The sequence below is a fragment of the Callospermophilus lateralis genome, chromosome 13 (assembly GCF_048772815.1).
Source record: "Callospermophilus lateralis isolate mCalLat2 chromosome 13, mCalLat2.hap1, whole genome shotgun sequence".
Lineage (NCBI taxonomy): Eukaryota > Metazoa > Chordata > Mammalia > Rodentia > Sciuridae > Callospermophilus > Callospermophilus lateralis.
The window spans coordinates 96,076,124-96,095,162 of NC_135317.1; the positions used below are offsets into that span (position 1 = coordinate 96,076,124).

At 41.9% G+C, this 19,039-nt stretch overlaps 1 long non-coding RNA gene and 1 other non-coding gene across 2 annotated transcripts in view; one reads left to right on the plus strand and one right to left on the minus strand.

Moving 5' to 3' along the window:
• LOC143379429 (uncharacterized) overlaps positions 1-19,039 on the minus strand; it is a 29,705-nt gene that overhangs the window by 1,602 nt on the left and 9,064 nt on the right. The window contains exons 2-3 of the long non-coding RNA XR_013088480.1: positions 1,575-1,655; positions 379-483 (exon numbers count right to left, since the gene is read on the minus strand). This is a non-coding gene — a long non-coding RNA (uncharacterized LOC143379429). The remainder of the gene's footprint in view (positions 1-378; positions 484-1,574; positions 1,656-19,039) is intronic.
• On the plus strand, positions 10,243-10,375 carry LOC143379733 (small nucleolar RNA SNORA51). The gene has a single exon (XR_013088518.1). It is a non-coding gene; the product is annotated as a small nucleolar RNA SNORA51 (small nucleolar RNA).

Here is a 19,039-nt window from a genome sequence, read left to right on the forward strand (position 1 = left end):
ACCTACTTCCCCCAACTGGCCACACTCTCCCAACAGCACTATCCTCTGGGGACCAGGCACTCAACACATGAGCTTTGGGGGCCCATCTAAGATCTAGACCACATCTTCATAAAAGCAGATCCCAGCCACGAGAGAGGCTGAGAGAGGCTGGCCCTTGGGTAAGGGGAACTGAGGAGGCAGGAGGCTCAGAGGGGGATGAATAGGGGATGGAGAGAAGGAGAGAGGGAGAAGGCAAGAAAACATGGAGAACTCAGAAAGAACAAAAGAGGGTGAAACAGCTCTGAGAGGAGAGGCAAGGAAGGGGGGAAGCCAGGGGCTGTGCTCTCCCTTGCAAAGATGGAGGTCAAAGTCCTCGGACTCAGACCTGGGAGACATTACCGCTTAGCAATTAAAGAAAAGTTTGATCTGTGTCTGAGGCCTCATTCAATCATTTGCTGCGTGGATGTTTTAAGACAATCTTTATCTTCTTTAAGATGAAATCTCCTAAAAAAAAAAAAAACTCAATCTCCTTATACGTAAATGTAGAATTATAAGGATTTCATGGAGCATTGTATTTTAAAGCGGGTTATAAATACAAATACTGTTATATCAAATTGTATATTATATTAAATATATTAAACAAACATTACATGATACTCTGAGGCTCATTTCTTTCAAATCTCCTTCTCTTTATACAGATGAAGAAACTGAAGCCCAGAAAAAGTGGCTCACGGGATACCACAGGATTATTGGGCTAGTGACAAAGTACACTCTGCGAGTCTCACAAGCCAATGGTGAACAGGAAGTGCAGGGACATCCCAGCTCAGCACCAGGCAAGAATGAAAGTGGGCCACAATCGTCCTTGTAGTGCACAAGAGCTGTCCTCCCCAGTGAGTGCCGTGGGCTCTGGTGCCCCAAATTCACAGGACAGCCCAGCACTCAGGCTGGTCCATGGGCTGGATCTGGATGTCTGTATCTTCAGTCCTACACTATCCACCCACTCAGTGGCACTGGCAGGAAGAGAGGCCAATCCTGGCCTCCTCTGATCCTAGAGGACAGGAGAGTCAGCTTTAGAGGAGAGCAACCATCTCTGCAAAAGTGCCCCACACTGAGACACCAATGCTACACGCCTGCCATTAAGAAGCCCCCTTCAGTGTACCCTCCAGCCTAGAACATAACTGGAAAAAGCTACAGGCAGCTCAGTTGTTTTGAAGGCAGAAAGGGAGGAGCTGGTCAGTTCAGAGTCCAGAAACACAGACACTTGAAAGCCAAGAACTGACTTCACCCAGTGCTACCCAAGGAGAAAGACTTCATTTAGGAGGCAGTAAGTACTCTATTCCAGAAGTGAAATCATCTAGAAGAAGAATATATTTAAGAATGTTTTTAAGAATATACATGGAAATATCTCAGCATGTCCTTTGTTACCTGCCAGCCCAATAACCATGTGATATCCTTGTTTTTATTTCAATTTTTTCATCCGTAAAAATGAAGGATTTGAAAGAAATGAGCATCATAGTCTTACACAGCATAAGGATTGATAACTTAAAATATTGATTTATTTAATGTTCTTAAAATATATTTGAGCTTTTCCCTACCTGCTGTATTTTCTCCACAAGTTCATCCAGTTAATCTGAGTTCTCTGTCAGTGTTCAGTGGGAGTACCAATTAAGTCATTCCTAGAGACAGCAGAGAAAATTACAACAAAATCAAAGATGTGAACGGACTTTTATTTGTGGTTTTAGAATCAGGTAGCATCTCACTCTACAAAACTGCTCTGATGAGCTGAGCCGAGGACACTGGCTTTACAGAAAGAAGAGGGCTAAAGGCAGCAGAAGCAGAAATCAAAAAGTGGATCTCCTGTCAAAGTTACTTCCCTGGTAAAGAGCAGCAGGGGCCACCCTATCATGTGATAAAAACTGGCCTACAGAGGGATGTGGCAGTTCTGATTTCTTGGAAGGTCAGATAACAATCTTGTTTCAACTTAGTGGCGTGGAACTTTGGTGTGAGTCAATGTTTCTGTTTGATCTGTTGGGTCTAGTGTAGTAGCTCAGATCAAACCAATGGCCTCCTATAAATTTAACAGTAGCAGCCCTGCAAAGGAGAGAAAATGTGGTTAGGCATGGGTGGGTGGGTAAGTGCATGGGGTGGGGGTGTCTTCTAAGCAGGCATGAGTATTTCAGCCACCACCATATCCTTTAATGCTAATGAAGAAACTGGGCTTCTGTTAACAATTATTTCAGCGTCTCTCAGTCCTTTGGAATCTAAATAGGAAGGTACAATTGAGTTTCTGGATCAGTAAGCTGCTGCCTTGGTTCTTCTCAGGATTCATCCTTGCCCCTGTGAGTCCCCCACACTCCCTCACCCCACTTTCTGCCATTTCATCTACGAGAATATTCTAACATTGACCAAATCATATATTTGCATTTAATCTTAACCCACTCCATTTTGATTTAGCAAATATATATATCAACCATGTACAATCAGCCAAATACTGTGCTAAAATCTGGTATTACAAAGATAAATAGGACATGTTGCCTGTCCTTAAGGAACACAAAAGCAGTACTTTATCACTCAAAGTGGTCTACAGGCCACCAGTGTTGGCATCATTTGGGAGCTTGAGAGAAACTGTGGCATTTCAGACCTCATGAATGGGAATCTATATTTTACCAAGATCACCAGTTGATTTGTGTACATAATAAGTTTGAAAAGCACTGGCCTAGTAGGAAATATTCAACTAAGCCATCTTGAGTTGAATTTTATGCTAGCAGTATAAAGGAAGTTGATGGGATTGTGGAGAAGAGTGTGGTTACTTCTGATAGGGGAGGGGTCAAGGTAACCCTTACGAAGCAGTGGACATTTACACTGAAATTTCAGTTGAAAGGTCCGGACAACATGGAGGGTAGGGAGAAGACGAGGGTGGGAACACTCTGTTGGGGTGGGAAGGAGGCCACCTTGGAAACTAGACTAGGACAGACTAGAACAAAGGTCTTTTAAGAGCTCCCAACTCTCACCCTGGGATGGCTGGTGCCACCCAGGCAGTAGGTGCCATGTTCTCCGTGGCACTGACCCAGATGACAAGTCCTTCACCACCTGACCTCCACCCTGGGAGCTGATGTGTGTGTGAACAGGGAGAGGCCTCTTCCCAGCTCCTTGCCCTCAGTGACCCCTCAGGGATGAGGGGCTGATGTTTGCAGTCAGCAAAGGATGCCGAATCTCAGATCTCATGCCAGGCCATCTGGCCCCTGGCAGCAACTCTGCAGAGCGACCTTGGTAAGAAGTGGATGCACGAATTCACACAGATTCCTGGCAGCCCAAACGGCCTCTGAGGAGAGCGTTTCCCCCGTTTTGGACTATAAGGGAAGTTGTTTCTGGAGAAAGTAGAAAAATAGTGAAAAGTAATGGAAAGGGATTGGGGCAGGAGTCCTGTCCTGGCCCCTTGCTGTGTCTCATCTCTAGCCCTGATAGAGCCTGTGATTCTGGCACCTTTTAGATAGTTTTAGAAAAGTCCGACACTCCCCACCTTTTCAAAAATAATCAGGTTCTCTTGGAATTCACTTCCCAGTGTCAAAATAAAGCACTCTTAACCGGGACATGATCTTTACCCAAATCTCAAGAGCGGTGTCTGTTGGGTGACATTTAGGGAAAAAACATACAAATAATAATGAAATAGTTATTAAACATCTACTGTGCTTTGGAGGGAGGGGGCAGCTGAGTAGGGCACTAAAGAAGCAGAATCTTGAGTTCTGGTCAAAAAGGTTCTCGGACATATATTTAGAGAAACATGACATATTTGTACAGAAGAAAGCAGTATATAATTCCATAATAAAGTGATCTATTAATGATAATTGTTAACAGCTGACAGTGCTAAACACTTTATAGGAATTATTTCATTTATTCCACACAAATCTATGAAGCAGTCATTTAGGAAATTTTGGCAATAAATAATAGAAAACACTGATGTCATTGGCTTAACCAACAACAACAACAAAAAATTCTTTCATTTAATGACAATGTTAGAGGAAGTGCAGTGCCTGAGCTGGTTAACTTGGTGGCTAAATGAAGTCATCAAGATCCAGTAATTTCTAGTTTTTCTCTCTGCCATCCTCATTGATCTCATCCTCATGTTAGCAACCACCATGGTTTCAAGATGGCGGCCATGCTTCAGGACACCATATCCTCACATGTGCAGACACAGAAAGGAGCTTTATTTTATATGTTTATAACATATCTATAGGGACCCATAGTACATTTTTTTCTATTGATCATATTTATGACAGGAGGGACTCACCCAGAGATTCTCCTGGAAACTACCCTTGAGTCTCCCTGACTGAGCCTGGATTTCATCCTGCACCTCAACCCATCACCAGCAAGGGAGCCACAAGGCTGGCTGAGCCCAAGCTGCTTCAGTCCTTGCAGCCACAGCTGGTGCTCATGCCCCTGCTCTCTGATGCACCTGAGAGGACGGAGGGTAGATACCGAAATAATAACAAAATAGCTAATTAAAAATGGGGTTCTATAAGAATAAAAGGCAGATGGCTATTAAGGCCAAATATTCCATTTTAGAGTTTAAGGAACAGATTCGGAGAGTGAAGTAGTTCAAGGTTACACAACACATAAACAACATTAAAAGAAAAATTCTTTCAACCAACAAAATTTAGTAGTTTATTTGAGCAGAGAAAAACAAAGACAAAACAATATAAACAAGTCATGAATTCTGCAGCCCCCGGAATCAAAACTGACAACTCTGACTAACAATGTGACAGCAGCATTTATAGACTGTGGGAGGGACACGCAGAGACAATTCATGACAGCTTACTTGGTTAACTGGTCAGAGCCTCCTGTAGGGAGCGAAAGCTCAGTGACTGTGATTAAGCTCTATTTTGGTTTGGTCAGCTGGGCCCAGTGGAGGAGCCTAGTCCACACTGATGGCCTCCTACAAATTTTATTTACTATCAGTAGAGTTGGAATTTAAAGTATGTCATATTCCCTGGCACACCCCAAATCAGGACCAATGTTGTGTTCCTGGCAGGCTTCCCTGCCTTCCTGGTCCCTGTCTCCCCACTGTTCCCCACTCTGGGGTCTCAGCCTCCCCTGCACCTCGATTCTATAGTGCACATCTTCTATTTGCCCCCACAGTCTCCTCTAGGGAGGAGACCAGGTGTCATTCATTGTTCTGTTTCCCTCCCTACACCCTACACTGTGCTTATTTACTTTTTAAAATCAATCTCTATTTACCATTCTCACTGGGCTGGATTTTCCTCCTCAGGTCAAAGTGTGTCTCCTTTCCTTTGCTTCTTCCTCAGCCTTACTAGAACACAGCCCTAACACCCAGGAAATATTCAGAATAAATAAGGGCTCAAACTTTAGGCTCTGACAGGCCAAGGTTTCAGTTCTGCCTTTGCCACGTATTAGCCATGTGACTAAGCAAATGGCTTACCTAAGCCATAATCTCCTTATATTCAAAACAAGGATATTAACACACAAGAATTGAATAAAATAATGTGGTTTTAGTATAAATGGGAATTATTATTTTTGATTAAAATAAAATGAAAAGTAATGTCAGTGCAGTGCATCAGTTTAATGCTAAGAGCTTGTTTGAACATTTTCTAGTCTGATCCTCACAACATTAGGTGAAGGATGTACCTTCCCTGTGACAGCTGAGGAAGCTGAGCAGAGTGAGCTCATATTTTCATATTGTTCTCTTACATTCTCGGAGAGCTAGTTTCCTCCCATATATATGCTGCCAGCGGACCCTCCTGGGGCATTGTCTCTATTATGGGTTGAATTTACACCCGAAAATTCATGCTAAAGCCTCCAGGACCTCAGAATAAAATCCCATTTGGGAAAAGGATCACTGCAGATATAATTTCTAAGTTAGGATGGGTCATACTAGAGCAGGCTGGGCCCCCATCTCAAGTATCTGATATCCTTATAAAAAGAGAAAATTTGGTTGCAGACACAAGAAAATCATGATATAAAATGAAGGCAAAGATCTGGGTGATGCCTCTGTAAGTCAAAATATGTCAAAGGTCGGCAGCAAACCAATCTAGGACAGAAGCTAGGACAGAGGCATGGACCACATCCCCCGACCCCTCACAGTCCCCAGAGGGAGTCAACCCTGCTGGCACCTTGATCTCAGAATCTGCCTCGAGAACCATGAACAATACCTTTCTGCTGTTTAAGCCACTCAGTTTGTGGTACTTTGTTACAGCAGCCCTAGAAAACTAATAACAGTCTCCGTAGGCAAAGGCTATGAATTTGACCATGAACCCACTTCGGTTGGGCTTGCTTTTTCCTTTGGGAGATTCCTTTGCTTCTTCTGGGCACCCCAAGAGTTTCACTAGTCCTGTGATAGGTTTCACATTAATAGCTTGGTTGGGATTCCTGCATCCCCTGAACCTGAGCAGTGTGGGCTGGGAGAGGTCTGGTTGTCACCGGAGCTTCATTTCATTCTCGACCCTCAACTCTCAGCAGAGAGCAGCTTCCTTACTCTTGTCTTTGCTGGTAGAAGTTTCAGCCTTCTTCACATTTAAGGGGCCACACTTACAAATCCAGTCTCTATGCAGGAATCTTGATTTAGTTCCCTAAAACTATCTCCTGTCCTCAGCAGCATAAATTCCCAACTGTTAGAACCTGTATCTGGGTCCTGTCCCATTCAGTTTGCTTCGGGGTCAACCCATGAGCTTGTTGACACCTGGAGGTTTGGGTTCTCTCCTTAGATCTTGGCTAAACACAAATATAAATTTTCCTGATTCCTCTTATTTTATCCAGCATGCCTTTTCCTGCAGGGGTGGGAGGTCAGAGATTAGATACATCAGTCTGCCGTGTTGCTACAAATGGAAATTCTTGGAGTAAGAAGTTCATCTTCAAGACAGAGCGAGGGTGTCTGTGTTGGGGCAGTTCTCACATCTAGATGGGCACTGGGCTTTTTTTCTCAGAACAGTGTTCAGCCAAGCCACTGTGTGCATATGGGTGTCCCACAGTCTCCTCCCATAGGTGGTCCTCAGTGGGAACCTTCTTCCTTCCCTGATCCATTCCAATCCGGAAACTTCATTACTCAGGAAAGAGAAAAAAACATTGCTGGACTGAAATTGAGTCCCAGGCCACCTGAAAAGAATCTCTAAATCTCCTTTCCTTGGGAGGAGAGACATAAGGAAGCCAAATACAGAAGATCAGGATTGGAGCCATCAGAAAGATCCCCCCCAAAAACCCATGATCCTTGTTAAAGGTCATGATTAGTAAGACCTGTCTGCTCTCGTTAGCATCATTTCCCTCACGAGATAAAGTCATCAAAACCATCATTTGCTTCGGGGTCAACCTATGAGCTTATTGAATATTGTAGTTTATCATCTGGAGGTTTGGGTTCTCTCCTTAGATCTTGGCTAAACACAAATATAAATTTCTCAGGTTGGGTAAACAGTGGTGGAGGGGTCTGTTACTTTTAGGTAACCTGAAGTTTCCTGAGCACATCAACAAGATTTGGTATGTAATGCTTCAGCCAACTAGTCACCAAAGATGTACCAGAATGGCCTCGTGTCACACCATACTGAAAATCAGGTCTGGGCCCCCATGTGCCTCTCAAAGAGGAAGCTTGAATCATGTGAGAATTCCCATTTTACTTGGAGCAAAAATTCCTAGTTATTTAGGTCATTCTAAAAGTTGACCCAGGAGCCAGGCACAGTGACACGCTCTCAGAATTCCAGTGACTTAGGAGTCTGAGACAGGAAAGTTGCAAGTTCAAGGCCAGCCTTGGCAACTTAGCAAGACTCTAAGCAACTTAGCAAAACTTTGTTTCAAAATAAAAAAAATAAGGACTGGGGGGGGTGTGGCTCAGTGGTTAAGCACCCTGGGTTCAATCCCCAGTACCAAAAAATAAAAAATAAAAGACCACTCAGGGGCATCATAATAGCTCCTATCACTTGAACAGCCATCAGAATCAATAGTGTGGGCTATCTGAACATCAGGCAAGAAAGGACATTTCCCTTTTTCCTGGTTTCCTACCTATGAAGATAAATAGTTTCATACTCTCTGGACAAAAATAGTGTCACTGACTTCTGAAATGAAAACAGAACTGGCTTCGTTCACCAGATTGTCAGCAAATGAACCCTTTGTCCTCCACTGCAACCCATTCCCCAACCCCTTCCTCCAAGAACCCAGAGCTAATAGTTACTGCAGTCCCATAAAATTTGTTGAATAGCCATTCTCAGAAAAGAAGAAGCATGAATAGTGCATTTACTGTTGTTGTATCAACGAGCTCCCCCAACCCCACTCACCTCTGCTCCGTGTCCCCCATCTTCCACAATGAACTAACTCCATGTCTCTCTCCTGCTGCAGCCCAGTAAAATGAAGAGGCTACCACAACCCTAGTCCCAGTTCCAGCCAGCAGGGGCTTTTGAAGGAGGAGAGGTCTCTGGGAAGCCAATTCATTCCATGCAACCTCAGACATTACCCAGGCCTGTTTCTCCCATTCAATCCTATCTGCCTCCTGCTGTACCCTGTGAGATTCTATTCCTAATCAAACCCACAGTCTCATGTTCTTTCCAACCCCTGGAATTTCTTCTAGGGCTGGACTGCCATTTACTTTTTAAGCCCTAAAGTCTAAAAGTTCAGTTTTGTCTCATCTTCTTCCCGAGTACCATAGGAAGGGCCTTCACTTTAGGAATAAAAAAAGCTGCGCACACTCCCAGGAGATTAGACAGAACCAGACTTTATGAACATAAAGAATAAAGAGTGTAGCCAGGACAATTCTTTCATTCTTTCTTGATGAGTCTCCATCTCCTAAGTAGAGAAAGGAGAACTTTTGTTACAGCAGGGACACGTGCGCGCACACGCGCGCACACAGACGCGCGCGCACACACACGCGCGCACATACACACGTTCAAAGTTATGTAGAGTTCTCTTGATACACTGAAACATGAAATTCAAGCTGTTTTTGTTGATTCACTCTATTACACCAGGAAATGAGGAACCATGAGTTTGAGATCTGACCTTTCTGCTAGTTTTCTAAGCTTGACAATGGCCAGGCACAAAGTTGTTTCTTAGTGGCAAGAAACTTCAGTTTATCTGCCATCAAATTGTTCAGGAAACTGGGAGTAGGGTGGTTTTTCTTTTCAGGTTTTAAACTGTTTTATTCACAAATATTGCTAAAATGTATTGGAACATCTCTGCCATCTTTTTAAAAAAATTTTTTTTATAGTTGTAGATGGACAGCATGCCTTTATTTTATTTATTTTTTTATGTGGTGCTGAGGATCGAACCCAGTGCCTCACACATGCTAGGCAAGTGCTCTGCCACTGAGCTACAGCCCCAGCCCCAGCCCCATCTCTGCCATCTTTAATAAAGTATTCTGAATTTAGTTTAACTTTTATTTTTGTGGCTCTCTTACTTGTCCTGTTCTGTTGTACAGGAACACCGTGAGTGACAGGAGTAGGGTGGAGGGTGATTATCTTACGAAACCCCAAATTACTAAGAACTTTCCGTTTTTGTTCTGCTTGTCAGAGTTAATTCTCTTGTCAGGCTGCCATCCAGCTTCTCCTGCCGTCAGTGTCAATTTTCTTCTTCATTTAAGATCTTATAATCTCCCATTACCTAGGGAAAGAATTAGTGGGGCAAACTGGTTAACACTGCGCCTTAAGAAGGAGCAAGTTGGCTGTGAGAGAGGTGGCTCTCTGCACCACTTTCACTTCTTAAAACATTTGACCATTGAAGTTTTTAAGAGTGACCTTTTGTCTTTTTTGAACATCTCAATATTCTGTAAGTTTCCTATGTATGATCTTTGAAAGATCAAAGGATAGTGGAGCATTAACCATGTATTCTCAGAGATTCTGCTATTTCATACCTAGTTCCATGCATGACAGTGTGGATTGGGGCACCCTTTCATTTTTCCTGGGTGCACACCACCTTCCAGCAAACATTGCCTGCCCCTTTCTCTCTAAGCATGTGTGCTTGGCAGTGTTTTGTAATGGATGAATATCAATTTCCAAAGTCGAATTCCTAATTTTTATTACTACATAAACTTGCAAAGTGACATGGCTGATCTGAACCTCAAAATCATTGTCTATTTTAATCAGATAGTATCATTATTATTAATTTATTTATTTTTGGAATTTGGAATTGAACCTGGGGCCTTGTGCATGGTAGGTGAGCCATACTCCCGCCCTCATTATCTATTTTAAAAGAGTGGTGATTCTTCTTAGTTACTAGGGCATTGTTAAAATTGAAAATGATAACGCTTATAGAAACATTTTCTAGAAATATTGTCATTGCCTCCTTGTTCAGACTGCAGGCTGTGTTTTCAGACTGACTGCACAGAAAGAGGAAGTGGAGAGACCCTACCCTATATACACCTCAGCCCAGTCCCTGTTCCTGGTCTGCACTGAGAATGGAGAGAGCATGGAGTTAAAAAATATATATTATCATTATCCAATGTAACATTTTCACCTGTCCTTATGGAAGAAACTTTTTTTTTTTAGTTCAATAGTGTTTATTATGAACATTCTGGTTCTAATCCCAGTTGTCATATAAGAACAGCATTATATAATAAATAGAGGTAATAATTACTTTTTTAAAAATTTGTCCTGATTAGTTATACATGATTATAGAATGCAATTTGACACATCATACATAAATGGAGTATAATTTCTCATTCTTCTGGTTATACATGATGTAGAGTTACACAGAACGGTAGTCATATATGCACATAGGGTAAATAAGGTCCAATTTATTCTACTATCCTTCCTATCCCTATACTCCCTCCTCTCCCTTCATTCCCCTCTGCTTAGTCCAAAGTTAACTCATGAAGAAAATTTTTGCACTGCATTGCTAAAACTTATTGAGAGTTACTCTGTATCAGTGAGGCTTTATGTTTTTTCTTATTTAATAATAACGATAATGCTAATGATTGTCCTCATTTTTAAAATGACAAAATAGAAACTTAAAAAGGTTAAGTAATTAGCCCAAGTTCATGCAGCTAACAAATGGTAGAGTCAAGGGTTAAGTTTACCTATAACCTCTGTGTTAATCCTCTAACACCATCATTTCTTCTAAAACTAAAAGAAAAAAACCCCTAGAAGACTTTCCTGAGTAGCCCCATCCTTATCAATTTATTAGCACCTTTTCAGGAGGCCAACATTTACTGAGCCTCCCATAGCTCATCACGCCCCTTTTCCTGAACTTTTTGAGCCCTTCCAACATGCTAAGCACTAGTGATTCACATACCACCCTATTTCTCTGCTCCCTGTGCAGAATATCTCTGCAAAGAAGTTGTTTATACTTCTGTCTCAATTCCTGTCCTCTCATGCTCTTTTGAACCAACTTCAAAGAGACTCTTACCCCACCTTTCCACTGAAATTGTTCTTTTCAAGGTCAGTAATGATTTCTATGCTGTTAATCCAGTGGTCAATTGTCAGTCCTCTTCACTAACCTCTCAACAGTATTTGATACAAACATCTGACTATATTGTAACTGTTTTAACAAAGAAAGTTTATTTAAGAGAGGTAAGGTATTAGTCAAGAAAATATTTTTTCTTCTATTTCACCTTATGAAATAAGCGCTGAATATATATACACATCCATAAATATATGCATAGGAGTGTATGTAATTATACACAAATGTCGTACCATATGAATATGGTGATTTAAACAACTGGTAATGCTGCTAGCAATTTGTTTCCCTACCTCCAATGGTGAACAAATTTCGAGCAGATTCTAAATGAAACAAAGTGGAAGGTTTCTTTGATTTAAATGATTTAATATTAAGTGTATGTTAAGCTGTACTAAGAATACTTTGCAATGTAAAGACAGGGTCTAGACTCCAATAAATATAGGTTGTTTTGTTGTTTTTATTTAAGTGAAGTTTTCACAGGACATTTAAAACTTGCGTGAGATATAAGATAATTCTTTTTACTTGATATTGTCTTATACATTGTAGAATATATCAGATTCTTGACTCTGGCCCATGAAATGACAGTAACATCCCCAATCACTGTGAAAAACAAAAATTTTCACAATGCTCTTTATCAGGGTGACACTGTGTTTGTAAATAATTCTCCATGGATTCCTCTCATTTCTACATGGCTTGTGAACAGAGACACTGACTGGCTTTCTTCTGGACTATCTTCTTAAGAACATTTGCATCACAAACAACTTTGGACACAGGGACAGCATCCCCTAAAAAGGATCAGCATGCTTCTTGTCCATTACAAAGGATTCAGGCTTCCTCAGCCCAGAGTTCCTTTCCTGTATTTCAACCACTGTGTTGCATCTTCCAGCATTCTTCTTGCTGCCTGGGGGGAACTGAGACTCAGGAACTGGGGCAGGAAAATGCAGATGCTCTGGATAGTGCTATTGATGCAGTAAAATCCTTTATCTGTGACCCAGGAGCCTACAGCAGGTCAACTTGTTAGGTTGTGAATAGGGTAAAATCTCAATTCCTTCACAGTCTTAACAACTACTCCACTGAAAATCCCCAACTGTATGCTAATCACCAAATTTATCTTTTTTGTCTTGACTTCACCCCAAACTCCATTTATAACCCATCATCATCAACAATTGAAATAAGACAGGTATCTCAAACTTAAAATGTCCCAAATGAACTCATGGTCTTTTCCTAAAATCCTATTAATCCCGAAACTCTCACCATATTAATAAAATGCAAATTCATCTTTCTAATCCCTTATGCTAAAAATCTTAAGTGTCAACCTTGATGTTGCTCTTTCTTCTGTACTGTACATCTAACTGATGTCTAAGTCCTCTTGATACTAACTTCAAAAAACATATGAAATGTGACCCCTTCTCTCCATCTTCATCTCTCACATCCTGGTCCATGCTTCCATTACCTTCCATCTGGATAATTGCCAGGACCCCTCAATTGGTCTCTTGCTTCCTTCTGAACTTCCAAACTTCATTTTCAACATGGTACTGGTACCCACAATAATCTTATTTAATCTTAGTTTTAATTAATTTACTTCTTGGCTCAAAATTCTTTAGTGACTTCCCATCTCAGAGCAAAAAGGCAAAGGCCCATGATATTCTTTAAAGTCCTTTGCAATCCAGGCCCCTCTGATGATCACTGTCCTGGTCTCCCACCAGAATCTCCCTGGCTCACTCTGCTTAGGAACACAGCTTCTTTCTGAACTCTAGACATGCACACACAACTGCCAACAAAACTCCCATTTAGATGTCTAATAGGCACCTTGAACTCAACATATCTAGAATTAGACTCCTGATCATCTCCCTAAACACAGTAAGCATGCTCCTGCCTTAGGGCCCTCATACCTACTATTCCCTCTTCCTTGACAACTCTTCACATTTATCTGTACAACTCATTAGCTCCCCTTTTTGAAGGTCTATGTGATAATGATGCATTTCTGCTCAAATGCCATCATTATCACATAGACCTTCACTGATGACCCTACTTCAAATTAGAGCTCCCACCCCCTCTTCCTGGCACATGCTGTTCCCTTTCTCTACTTCACCTTTCTCTCCCTCCTTCCCTGGCATCTAATATTATGTATTTGCATGTTGCTTATTCTTTATAGTTACCTTCTCCCACTGAAATAATAAACATTTGTTGAGTGAATGGATCAAACAATATAAACTTCATGACATGTCCTTATAACTCCCAAAGTAAAAATTTTGAAAGGTCCCTACCACTAAACTGCTCATAATATGTTTGGGGGATCCTGATAGATGCCATTAAATGACTAACAGGTAAAACCTGAAGCCAGGAAGTCTGGGTTCAGATCTTGGTTATGTCACTTTCTGGTTCTATATTTCTGGGTCACATAATAACCACTTATTCAATTTGTTAAACAAGTATCAAGAGGAAATCCCCTGCCCATCCCATGGGTTGTTTCCATTTTCAGTGAAATAGAAATATCCAAAAGAGCTTTGCAAACAGTGAACACTGTTTTCTTTGCTCTTATACCAAAATCTCAGCCACTAATATAATAAAGGCCCAGTCAGTACAGTCATCAAACTATGCTGGGCCCAGGGAAGAGAAGACTGGAGGAAAGGGTTAATTAATATCTTCTAACGCTGGCACGTTTGCCCATGTCCCCTGGGTGATCTCTCTCTGTGGCTTCCTCATGCATGAAGGCAGCTCCATGTCCACATCACCCCTTGTTCAGATGGCACCTCCTACTCCTCCTCTCAATCTCTAGGGCACCTTTCACTCTTCTTGGGCTTCTCTTAGAGGAGATCCCTTGAAAGAGACCCCAGTTCTTCTGACTTCCATGGGGTTCATGTGTGGACCCTACACACAAAAGCCTCTGTGCTTCTTCTGACAGTGGGCATAAGACTTTTCTCTTTTGCTTGAGGCAAGGGCAGCTCCAGGACAGCCTCTTGCAACTGGACTTCCCAAGTGAGAGTCAGACAGGGTCCCTCGGAACACCAATTCTGTAGCACACATATCCTGCTCTCCACACAACACCCTTGAGGCCAGCCCATTGCACTCAGCTGAAGGAGAAGGGAAAGGCACCCTTCACTGTCCAATGGGAAGCAGGGTACAGGAAATGCATGGGACACCGGTGCATCTCTCTCTGCAGGAAATGCCCACTTCCCATCTCTGAGCTCTGAGCAGCTTCAACTTCGCGGCCTGGAGCTGGGTAACAAATAAAGGCCACAACACTGACTCTAGGCCTCCCTTTTAAAAGTCCTGCAGTCTAGACACTAGCACATCCCCTAGGAGTGACAATCTGACTGTCCCGGGGACAGTTTATTGCTAGTCTTTGAAGCCTCTGCTGAAACTCAGACAAGAGGAGGAGTTGCAGTTAGATCCTGTTGAACTGAATAACACAAATGAAAACGCAATGTATGGCCCCAGAGGAGGTCCACCACTCCTGAGAATGTCCACAAGGTCAATGTGGCTACAAGCAGAGCACCGGATGAATTCTTAAGCTCCTTGCTGTGAAAGTCTTCAACCAGAAGATTGGGGCAGTAGGGAAGGAACTGTTCAGAGACAGGACATGTGGAAAAGATGACCATGTCACTCTGGAGTTTGTAACAAGGAAGACAACAGTGGGGGCAGTCAGAAGGTTTAGTCCAGAACTCATTCTACCCAGGGCATTGGGGTCCTTTTATGACAGGAGGGCACTACCTGTGGCAATCCTAAACGTCCTTCTTGAAATGTCAGCGTTGATCTTCAGCTCCTTTTTTGCACCCAAACTCCAAAATTTGTGGGAATCTGTTTTTTACCAGCTCAGGGACTAGAGAAAGGGGAAAACCAGAAACGGATCTGGGAGAAGCTAACCACCATTATTTGAGAGCATATAATGAACTAGACACCTTAATTATTACAATATGAATCATCTGATCTCCACAATGAATAAAGATAGACCTGGCCTCAATTTGCTTATGGGAAAACTGAGGCCCAAGCTGATTGAGAGATTTCTCTCATCAAAACACAGAGAATACTGGGTAGGTACAATTCATTGTTTCCAGAACATTCTCAGAACTTCTCTGCCAGTACTTACTCTCTGTGCTCCACCTAAAAAATACTACACTCCTGTTCAGATCCCACCACTCTTAAAAGGGAAATTCTCATCTAACTTTCTATATACAGCCATCTCAGTTCTCTCTAAGGTGAGAGGCTCACAGCTTTATTCAATAAACTTTATATCTCTTTCATGTGATATCAGTCCTCCCTCCTACTATGGCTAATTGTGCACATACAATTTCCTGTCCTAGAATATGAAATTCTTTTTTTTTTTTAAAGAGAGAGTGAGAGAGGGAGGGAGAGAGAGAATTTTTTAATATTTATTTTTTTTTATTTATCGGCAGACACAACATCTTTGTTTGTATGTGGTGCTGAGGATCGAACCCGGGCCGCACGCATGCCAGACGGGCGCGCTACCGCTTGAGCCACATCCCCAGCCCCAATATGAAATTCTTAAGGGCAGAGACAGTGTCTTGTTCACCAGACATTAACCCAAAGCATTTAAATCTCAGCATTAGGGCAAGCATCTTGCTTACAGCAGATGTTCAACACGTTTATTGAATGAGGCACACAGTGTGTGCATTGCAAAAGATGGAATCTCAGATATTCTGGTACCACAGCCCCTTGTTTGCATCCCAGATGAACAAGATCTGAGGGTTTGCTGTCATCAAAAAGCAAACGCTGGCTGATCGCCAGAGGGCATCTACCCCATCCTGGCTTCTGCTTCAAAGTTCCCCGAAGTTCCAGTGGCGGGCCTCTTGATCTTTCCTTGTTTGCTCATTAAAGTTAATTTGGGACATGAAAAGGTCCGGGACTGAATATTTCATTAAGGCCAGTTCTTCCTAATGCAACAACTGAGAATAGGTAAAAAATAGGGCAAAGGTTGCAAGGATGAGACCAGTGAATGTAGTACCTGCTTAAGCCTCAGGCCCCTGTTCATGGGCTGCCATCTTCAATCAGCTCTGGGTTATCAAGACAAGTGATGCCTCTCTGTAGAGAGTTATGTGCCTTCCAGAAACAAGGCTGTCCTTCCGTAGGGACTAAGGAAACAATAATTTATGTGAAAACAGTCTTGTCTACAGTCCTGTGTGTGGACTAAGTTACTTACTATTAATTACTAATAATATCAGCTATCCTTTCCAGAGTCCTTACTCTGTGCCCAGGATCTGCTGTATGATTTTACATAGATTGATCACCTCCTCTAATCCTTGGAGGTGATTCTATTGTCAACCTCACTTAACATTGAGGAAAACGGGACTTGGAGAGGTTATTGAGCTGAGGTCTCATAACTACCAAATGGCAGGAAATGTGACAAAATTGAAATTCCAGTAGCTTCAGGGTATTCCCAAACTCTGTACTCCTAACCACCTCACCCTGTTGCTTCTTAGGATGCTGCAGAATCTTCTGTTCTTTCTTGGTGGCAGAGAAGACCAACCGACTGCTTTGTTAGACGGTGCTGCTCCTGGGAGGTTCCAGCCAGGCAGTCTTGACTTTCATTAAATCTCAGATATAAAGTTCATTTACTTGAGGAACAAAAAATTAAGAACTAATTACTGGTGTCCTGAGAAGCCAAGAACAAATTTGCCTATTGGACATGTCATGATCTTAAGATTCAGGGGGATTGTTCGTAAGGTTTGATACAGTTGGAGCTGCAATGCTAAGGACAGTTGGAGAACATAAAAATGCAGTGATGTGCTACTAACCTCCAGTTCCTCCAGCCTTCTATTCAAACAGACCTAGCTTTGTTTTAGGGGAAATTTTTGTTCTAGTAAATGCTTAAGTTACTTTTATGGAACTTTTTTAGAAGAAAAAACTAGGGTCCAAAATACAATAGTAAGTCCAAATATATCAAGAGTCACAATAAGCTTAAATATCTTAAATCCCCCTATTCAAGGTAACACAGATTTTCAGAACAGGTTAAAATTCTAAGTCAAACTACATAGTATCCACAAGACATATGCTTAAAATGATGGGACACAAAAAGGTTAAAACACAGGCATCTCCACTAGAAAATTAATTTTTAAAAAGCAGATGCTGCTATGCTAGTATCAGACAAAAGAAAACTAAAGGTGAGACTCATTAACAATGACGAGGAACAAAGATGTTTTCTTCTTTCTATTATATTCAACTCACCAAGAAGATGTAATAATCATGAAGTATTGATAAGGTAGCATTAAATTTATGCATATATCATTAAACAAAACTTGATAGGAATAAAGAGAAAAATAAACACTCTGAACCAAATAACACTCATCTCAGATATAATCACATCATGTAAAAGATTAAAAGGAAGAGAGAAGTTTGAATACCACTTCAAAGAATGTTTATGAAGGAAAAATAATATAGAGAGCAGAAATAATATCAACATAAAAAATAGTAAAAGAAAAAAACCAATTTATTTGCAGGTTAAAAGAAGCTTTTCCAGATAACATTTGGGTTAAGGAGGGAAAAAAAATAGGAATAGAAAAGCTATTCAAAAGTGAAAGATAATAACCTCATATCAAGCCTGGAGGACTCAGCCAGGGTGGGCTCCGAAGACAAAGCAAGTCTCCTCCAAGTTCCACAGGGGTTACAATGAAGGGGTGTTGGAGCAGGTGGCCCTCATGTTCCTATTCTCCTGAGCTTGCCAACTCCTTTAACTAGAGTAGCACCACCTAATCTAGTAGCTACCAGAAATGTGTAAAATTTAAATTCATTAAAATGATATTAACTTTAAAATCCAGTTTCTTAGTTGCACTGACCAACCTTTTTTAAGTGCCCAAGAGCCACCGATGGCTAGAAGTCTTCATATTGGACAGCATGAATTCTAGAAAATCCCCACTGCTGCAGAAAATTCTATGTGCAAGTGCTTCTCTAGTTTGCCAGGGAAATTCCAGTACGTCAATCTCATTGAACATGGATCATGGTTGAGTCAGTTTTCCAACTGGCTGCCCCAGCACATGATTTATACCACTCCTAAATGTTCAAGTCCACATGTTAAATCCAGAATCTCAGGAAAGTAGCCGCATACTGTGATCCAATCAACTCTTCAACTCCACTTTACACCTGGAGCATTAGTTCCCATCGATGCTCACCATGTTCTGGCCAAACCTTGTTGGCGAGGACTTATAATAGTTTGGAGTACTGATTTCCTCTCCCACCTTAGACCAGGTCTGTGTATCCTTGCCTGGGCTTCACTGGGACCTCCTCTTGTTATGGACCTGGAGGTTATCAGAGTGCTGGGAGTGGGTCCTACAAAGATTGGTGTTCTCTGGTAATGGCATCCTTCCAGGTGAAGCTACTGAAAGGGGCACATGCAGAGGAAGGCTTTCTCTCTCTAGTGGGAGAAAGAGGTTCTTCAGTCAGTTAACAGCCTAGGGAACTGGGAAGTTCAAAGTTCTCAACCTCATCTGCTCTCTCTCTCTCTCTCTCTCAAACACATATATTCAGGGGCCTATTCCTTCCCCCACCTGCACCTTTGACTTAGCACTAGAGACTGGCATAGGAAGGCACTTAATTGGCTCTGGTACTCCCAGAAGATGGAAGGGTAGGGTTATCGTCCTTGCAGCTCTAAGAAATTAAGATTGGTAGAAATGCTTTTTTTTCACCCTCCCATCTTCTGAATTGAGCATTTGAAGACTTCAGT